General features: G+C 49.8%; 1 non-coding gene across 1 annotated transcript; it reads left to right on the top strand.

Annotated features, from left to right (window-relative positions):
* Nucleotides 1–5,484: 5,484 nt before the first annotated feature.
* LOC143176794 (5.8S ribosomal RNA) lies at nucleotides 5,485–5,639 on the top strand. Its single transcript, XR_013001301.1, has one exon. It is a non-coding gene; the product is annotated as a 5.8S ribosomal RNA (ribosomal RNA).
* Nucleotides 5,640–7,262: the final 1,623 nt, after the last annotated feature.

Here is a 7,262-nt window from a genome sequence, read left to right as displayed (position 1 = left end):
GTCAACCCGCTCACGAAACACTCTCTCGTCGTGGAATCCCCGCGTCGGAGAGTAAAACGCGAATTCATAGTATGGAAACTTACGTCTCTCGACGATGGGACGATCCACGCGAAGAGTTGTTACGTGCACGCGTATGGTGCGATTGCGTCGATTCGCTTTTCTGTACGGGGAGTAATAGAACGTTGAGTTGACTTATCGGGTCTTCGTTGGAATTACCGTCGCTGGCATTGTAAACTCCAGATGACCTTGTGATTCCTTCGTCGGGCACTGGTAAAGGGTGGCGATGATGCGTTCTATAATAGAAATACCCGTCGTAGCGTTTCTTCCGAGTCAACCCGCTCACGAAACTCTCTCTCGTCGTGGAATCCCCGCGTCGGAGAGTAAAACGCGAATTCATACTATGAAAACTTACGTCTCTCGACGATGGGACGATCCACGCGAAGAGTTGTTTACGTGCACGCGTATGGTGCGATTGCGTCGATTCGCTTTTCTGTACGGGGAGAAATAGAACGTTGAGTTGACTTATCGGGTCTTCGTTGGAATTACCGTCGCTGGCATTGTAAACTCCAGATGACCTTGTGATTCCTTCGTCGGGCACTGGTAAAGGGTGGCGATGATGCGTTCTATAATAGAAATACCCGTCGTAGCGTTTCTTCGGAGTCAACCCGCTCACGAAACTCTCTCTCGTCGTGGAATCCCCGCGTCGGAGAGTAAAACGCGAATTCATACTATGAAAACTTACGTCTCTCGACGATGGGACGATCCACGCGAAGAGTTGTTTACGTGTACGCGTATGGTGCGATTGCGTCGATTCGCTTTTCTGTACGGGGAGAAATAGAACGTTGAGTTGACTTATCGGGTCTTCGTTGGAATTACCGTCGCTGGCATTGTAAACTCCAGATGACCTTGTGATTCCTTCGTCGGGCACTGGTAAAGGGTGGCGATGATGCGTTCTATAATAGAAATACCCGTCGTAGCGTTTCTTCCGAGTCAACCCGCTCACGAAACTCTCTCTCTCGTCGTGGAATCCCCGCGTCGGAGAGTAAAACGCCGAAGGCTTACTATGAAACTTACGTCTCTCGACGATGGGACGATCCACGCGAAGAGTTGTTACGTGCACGCGTATGGTGCGATTGCGTCGATTCGCTTTTCTGTACGGGGAGTAATAGAACGTTGAGTTGACTTATCGGGTCTTCGTTGGAATTACCGTCGCTGGCATTGTAAACTCCAGATGACCTTGTGATTCCTTCGTCGGGCACTGGTAAAGGGTGGCGATGATGCGTTCTATAATAGAAATACCCGTCGTAGCGTTTCTTCCGAGTCAACCCGCTCACGAAACTCTCTCTCGTCGTGGAATCCCCGCGTCGGAGAGTAAAACGCGAATTCATACTATGAAAACTTACGTCTCTCGACGATGGGACGATCCACGCGAAGAGTTGTTTACGTGCACGCGTATGGTGCGATTGCGTCGATTCGCTTTTCTGTACGGGGAGAAATAGAACGTTGAGTTGACTTATCGGGTCTTCGTTGGAATTACCGTCGCTGGCATTGTAAACTCCAGATGACCTTGTGATTCCTTCGTCGGGCACTGGTAAAGGGTGGCGATGATGCGTTCTATAATAGAAATACCCGTCGTAGCGTTTCTTCCGAGTCAACCCGCTCACGAAACTCTCTCTCGTCGTGGAATCCCCGCGTCGGAGAGTAAAACGCGAATTCATACTATGAAAACTTACGTCTCTCGACGATGGGACGATCCACGCGAAGAGTTGTTTACGTGCACGCGTATGGTGCGATTGCGTCGATTCGCTTTTCTGTACGGGGAGAAATAGAACGTTGAGTTGACTTATCGGGTCTTCGTTGGAATTACCGTCGCTGGCATTGTAAACTCCAGATGACCTTGTGATTCCTTCGTCGGGCACTGGTAAAGGGTGGCGATGATGCGTTCTATAATAGAAATACCCGTCGTAGCGTTTCTTCCGAGTCAACCCGCTCACGAAACTCTCTCGTCGTGGAATCCCCGCGTCGGAGGGTAAAACGCGATATATAATAGTATATGCCAGTGGTTCGCGCGCGTCGTCTCTGAGATACGCGGTCGACAGAGTTCCGAAAACACGTGATGTGCCACGATTTCCGTGCGTCTTACATCTTTCGACGATGGGACGATCCACGCGAAGAGAACGTTCGTGCTTGCGTGAGGTGCAACAGCGTCGATTCGCTTTTCTGTACGGGGAGAAATAGAACGTTGAGTTGACTTATCGGGTCTTCGTTGGAATTACCGTCGCTGGCATTGTAAACTCCAGATGACCTTGTGATTCCTTCGTCGGGCACTGGTAAAGGGTGGCGATGATTCGTTCTATAATAGTAATACCCGTCGTAGCGTTTCGACCGATGTCACCCGCCACGAATGTCTCTCTCGACGTGGAAACCCCGCGCCGAAGAGTAAACGCGAAGGCTTACCATACGAAAGAAAACGGTATTATACGCCTGTGGTATGTGCGTCTCGGCTCTGTGATACGCGATCGGCAGAGTTACAAAAAAACGTTGATGGGCCACGATTTCCGTGCGTCTTACATCTTTCGACGATGGGACGATCCACGCGAAGAGTAGTTACGTGCTCGCGCGAGGTGCGATAGCGTCGATTCGCTTTTCTGTACGGGGAGAAATAGAACGATGAGTTGACTTATCGGGTCTTCGTTGGAATTACCGTCGCTGGCATTGTAAACTCCAGATGACCTTGTGATTCCTTCGTCGGGCACTGGTAAAGGGTGGCGATGATTCGTTCTATAATAGAAATACCCGTCGTAGCGATTCGGCCGAGACACCCGCCACGAAACTCTCTCTCGTCGTGGAATCCCCATGTCGGAGAGTAAAACGCGAAGGCTAACTATATAAGAAACATATAGTATTATTTATGCCTGTGGTTCTCCGTTTGTCCTACTCTCAGATACGCGACTCGGAGAGTTACGAATAATCGTGATGGACCACGATTTCTGTACGTCTTACATCTTTCGACGATGGGACGATCCACGCGAAGAGATCATTCCTGCTTGCGTGAGGTGCGATAGCGCCGATTCGCTTTTCTGTACGGGGAGAAATAGAACGATGAGTTGACTTATCGGGTCTTCGTTGGAATTACCGTCGCTGGCATTGTAAACTCCAGATGACCTTGTGATTCCTTCGTCGGGCACTGGTAAAGGGTGGCGATGATTCGTTCTATAATAGAAATACCCGTCGTAGCGATTCGGCCGTGTCACCCGCCACGAAAATCTCTCTCGTCGTGGAATCCCCGCGTCGTAGAGTAAACGCGAAGGCTTGCTATAGAAGACTATAGTTTATACGCCTGTGGTTCACCGGTTGCCTGCTCTCCGGGGTACGCGATCGCGCAGGAGTTACGGAAGAACTTGATGGGCCACGATCTCCAAGCGGCTATATCTTTCGACGATGGGACGATTCACGCGAAGAGAACGTTCGTGCATGCGTGAGGTGCGATAGCGTTGATTCGCTTGTCTGTACGGGGAGAAATAGAACGATGAGTTGACTTATCGGGTCTTCGTTGGAATTACCGTCGCTGGCATTGTAAACTCCAGATGACCTTGTGATTCCTTCGTCGGGCACTGGTAAAGGGTGGCGATGATTCGTTCTATAATAGAAATACCCGTCGTAGCGTTTCGACCGATGTCACCCGCCACGAAATTCTCTCTCGTCGTGGAATCCCCGCGTCGGAGAGTAACCGCCGAAGGCTTGCTATAGAAGACTATAGTTTATACGCCTGTGGTTCACCGGTTGCCGGCTCTCCGGGGCACGCGATCGCGCGAAGGTTACGGAGGGACGTGAAGCGCCCGAGCAATGAAACGTCCGCAGGAGGAAACGAGCAACCGCCGAACATTGTTTCGCGACGTTTCCATAATGTATTGTCGTTTCGCTCGCATCCCGCTTCTTTCCCCTAGTTTCCTCGACGCGTAGTTTCGCAGCCTTAGTGGACGAATCATTCTCGATTCGAGGAAAGATATGCAGTGGGGCGTGCAATGAGCCCGCCAGAGACCACGATCTCCAATGCGTCTTTACATCTTTCGACGATGGGATGATCCACGCGAAGAGAACGTTCGTGCTTGCGCGAGGTGCGTTAGCGTCGATTCGCTTTTCTGTACGGGGAGAAATAGAACGATGAGTTGACTTATCGGGTCTTCGTTGGAATTACCGTCGCTGGCATTGTAAACTCCAGATGACCTTGTGATTCCTTCGTCGGGCACTGGTAAAGGGTGGCGATGATTCGTTCTATAATAGAAATACCCGTCGTAGCGATTCGGCCGAGTCACCCGCCACGAAACTGTCTCTCTTTCGTCGTGGAAACCCCGCGTCGGAGAGTAAAACGCGCGAAGGCTGTGACTGTAACATATATATATACAGTATACAATGCCTGTGGTTTTTGCGCGTGTCGGCTCTTCGGTATACGCGATCGGCCAGAGTTACGGAGGGACGGTGAAGCGCACGAGAAATTGAAACGGCCGCACGATTGGAACCGAGCAACCGTCGAACATTGTTTCGCGACGTTTCCATAATGCGTTTTCGTTTCGCTCGCATACCGCTTCTTTTCCCCTAGTCTCTGAGACGCGTTTTCGAGCCGTTCTTCTACTATCGATTCTCGTAGAGAGAAGGGACCGGGTAGTCTGGAAGTGGAACCCGCATCTTGCGTGTACCGTACACGGAATTGAGAGGACCGGCCGTGAAGCTCGTTTTAAAGCCGTGCGTCTGACACCCAACTCTTGCGCGCCAATTTCGCGGCAAGAGATAATATGGGACGAATGACCGGCAAAGAGCCAGCTGTGAAGTCTGTTTTTTTAATCGAATCCGTGGACGTGTGTATGCCGTAGCGTCGCTCGTCGTGTTCGTTCATGGTCGTTCCGAGAGAAAGAACGAAAGCGGTAACGAAGGGACCGGCCGTGAAGCTCGTTTTAAAGCCGCGCGTCTGACACCCAACTCTTGCGCGCCAATTTCGCGGCAAGAGATAACATGGGACGAATGACCGGCAAAGAGCCAGCTGTGAAGTCTTTTTTCATTATTTGCTTTCAATCGATCGATCGGTACGATTCGTGCAACGTTTCGCGCGATGCGACGCGAAAACATGCGCGCAACAATAGATGCGTCTGATCGGAAGAACGCGAGGGTCGACTGCACGCGATGGATTCAGTATCGGGTAGGATACAAAATATATCCCCGTCGTTTCCACGCGTGCGAGTCTTCTGCGTCTTTCGCGGGTTTTTGAATGCACTATACGCCCGGAACGTCGAGAAATATATACATATTACTTGAACGTTTTTCGTCTCGAAAGGCTTCGGTGTCGTCTCCAAGGCGACGCCTGAATCTCCTTCGCGCGCTGGTCGGAGATTCAGGTATCAACTTTTATCTTCTCTTTGAAAGAAGAGAGATATTAGGTCGAACAAATGAGAATAAAATTATATATGTGAAATATAAAATTTATACGATTACCCTGAACGGTGGATCACTTGGCTCGTGGGTCGATGAAGAACGCAGCTAATTGCGCGTCAACGTGTGAACTGCAGGACACATGAACATCGACATTTCGAACGCACATTGCGGTCCACGGATACAATTCCTGGACCACGCCTGGCTGAGGGTCGTTTACGTACCATACACTGCTTGCGTAGCTCTGTCAAATCCCCGCCGTCGTTCACCTCTTCGGATCGAACGTTTTTTTACCGAAGGGCGCAAAGAACGTTTCTGAGTCGGGTTAAGAGAAGGATGCTACGTACGAGCGAACGATGGGTGTCTCGTCGGCGTTTGTCGCGGACACGCGAAAATTCTGTGAATTTCACGGACAGTGTACGTTCTAGTTGTTGCAAAACGATCGGAATCGTTTGTATGGACTCGCGTGAGTGTTCGCGGCGTCGTGCGTCGTTCAATTACGACCGCCCGCGGATACCGCTCCACTGCGATATGGATCTGAGCGACAACTTTTTCGGCTGTTCGTGAGATGAACGGTTTCGTGTGTTTAGAAAAATTTTTTTTCCCGCGCTCCCGACGTCACCTGAAATGATGCGTCAGAGGTGAAAGAAAATATTAAGAAGTCGAGAGAGAGAGAGACTACACACGTTTTATTCATATTTTGTATACCGTGCGTGAGACGGATGTGCACGACACGTCGTATGTCGGTATATTACCGACTGGCCCCAGGGAGATTGTTTTCTTCCTCTCTTACGAATGAGATGTACGTTTCGGAGGATCGTCGTTACCGAAACACACGGCAAAACGAGACTTCTCGCAGCAGAACCTTTATACACAATACACATCGACTCTTTTTACCCCGAGAGAGAGAGAAAAGGTGTATTTCTTTTTTTTATTTTTCGAATTCGACGCACGAACGCTTTGACGACTGGAGAAAAACACGGTGTGTGTTAAAATCGTGCGGGACGAGCATGCGTATTCGTAACGGGTCGAATAGTTCTTATTCCCCGTCGTCGCGTGTCCTCGCTGGACCACCACCGTGCGCTTCCGCCACGTTCAGTTGAATTTCGAAATATATATATATAAAAAGAATCACCATATACTCTCTTTCGGGAGGTGTATTTTTATCGGTTTCTGCTATAGAGAAGAGACGGAGATCGTGTTGTGAGGTGTAACGTTTCTGTATCCCCGTTTCGGAGGATCGTCGTTATCGGCGGAACACACGTCAAAACGAGACTTCTCGCAGAACCTTTATACACAATACACATCGACTCTTTTACCCCGAGAGAGAGAAAAGGTGTTTTTCTTTTTTTTTTATTTTTCGAATTCGACGCACGAACGCTTTGACGACTGGAGAAAAACACGGTGTGTGTTAAAATCGTGCGGGACGAGCATGCGTATTCGTAACGGGTCGAATAGTTCTTATTCCCCGTCGTCGCGTGTCCTCGCTGGACCACCACCGTGCGCTTCCGCCACGTTCAGTTGTATTTCGAAATATATATATATATAAAAAGAATCACCATATACTCTCTTTCGGGAGGTGTATTTTTATCGGTTTCTGCTATAGAGAAGAGACGGACGATCGTGTGTGACACCACGTGGTAACGTTTCCGTATCCCCGTAAAATACGTTTATCTTTTCTCGTAGAAAAGAGAGAGGAAGAGGCAGGAGCTCCTCTTTGGCGAGGCTTTCGAACGTCGCGTCCCGTCCGCCGGAATATAATGATATAAATATATAACCGCCGCCGACTTTGTGCGAAAGCGTTGAAACGAACGCGTCGGTCGCCCCATGGTGTGTGT

The sequence above is a fragment of the Nomia melanderi genome, unplaced genomic scaffold (assembly GCF_051020985.1).
Source record: "Nomia melanderi isolate GNS246 unplaced genomic scaffold, iyNomMela1 scaffold0857, whole genome shotgun sequence".
Lineage (NCBI taxonomy): Eukaryota > Metazoa > Arthropoda > Insecta > Hymenoptera > Halictidae > Nomia > Nomia melanderi.
Note: the sequence above shows the minus strand (reverse complement) of the source record. Positions and strands in the feature narration are given on the sequence as shown.